The sequence below is a fragment of the Octodon degus genome, unplaced genomic scaffold (genome assembly GCF_000260255.1).
Source record: "Octodon degus isolate 3935 unplaced genomic scaffold, OctDeg1.0 scaffold00047, whole genome shotgun sequence".
Taxonomy (NCBI): domain Eukaryota; kingdom Metazoa; phylum Chordata; class Mammalia; order Rodentia; family Octodontidae; genus Octodon; species Octodon degus.
The window spans coordinates 12969859-12970957 of record NW_004524623.1 but is presented as its reverse complement, the minus strand read 5'-3'; the positions used below and the strand labels follow the sequence as shown (position 1 = coordinate 12970957).

Sequence of the window (1099 nt, the reverse complement as noted above, 5' to 3'; positions counted from 1 at the left end):
CAGGGAGATGGCTTAGTAGAATAAGCATTTCCCTGGCAAGCGCAAGGGCCTGAGTTCAAGCCCCTGTTCTGCCAAAAAAAAAAAAAAGAAAAATGAACCTTTAGCACAAGAAATTTAAATAAAATCATACCAAGATACACAAAAATGAAATTGTCCAAAATTTATTGTGAAGAAAAAAATCATTAAAGCATATGCATAAAAAATATTAGCTATGGAAGAACAAAATTAAATAGTACCTTATTCCACATTAGAAAGAAAAAAAAAAAAGGACCAAGTGTGTAAGAAACTAGACTAATTAAAGGACTGAAAGAAAAGATCTGTCCTCTTTGAATTTTATAGTTAGCAAACATACCTTGAAATGGGGGCCGAGGAGATAGCTCAGTAGAATAAGTGCTTGCCTGGCAAGTGGAAGGGCCTGAGTTCAATCCCCCTGTTCTGCCAAAAAAAAAAAAAAAAACATACCTTGAAAAATAAAAGTAAGATTTTTCTAGTTATACAAACTTGAAATATTTTAATACCTCCAGAAGTAGCATATAGGAAATAACAAAGAGCATAATTCACAAGGCAAGAGAGGTTGCAATATGGTCTTGGATGAACAATAAAGTGCTCTCAATATGATAGTTATGCAGGACTATATAAAAAATATATTAGATGAACCCTTATTTAAAGGTCATTGTAGATTTCTATGAAACAGTACCAATCTTTTTTTTTTTTAAGGTTTTTTTTTTGCGGAACCAGGGATTGAGCTCAGGCCCTTGTGCTTCTCAGGGAAGTACTTATTCCACTGAGCCATCTCCCCGGCCCCAGTACCAATCTTACGTTGGGTTATAACGTATTTTTTTTCATATATATGTGTGTATAAAAGACAGGGAAGAAGTAACATAAAGTCAACAGAAAATGGAAATATACTTTTTTTTTTAATTTTTTTTATTTTAACATTTAGTGTGTGTGTGTGTGTGTGTATGTGTGTGGTCAGCTCAGCCCACCAGGGGGTGCAGCTGGCCAGCATGTGGTGCTGGAGGATTGAACCGCGGTCCCTGTGCTTTGCCAAGCTTGTTCCAAGTAGGTGCTTTAGACCACTGAGCCATCTCTCCAGCCC

General features: G+C 36.2%; 1 protein-coding gene across 4 annotated transcripts in view; it reads left to right on the top strand.

Moving 5' to 3' along the window:
* Positions 1-1099, top strand: part of Caprin2 (caprin family member 2) — a 52141-nt gene that overhangs the window by 44631 nt on the left and 6411 nt on the right. The window lies entirely within an intron of this gene.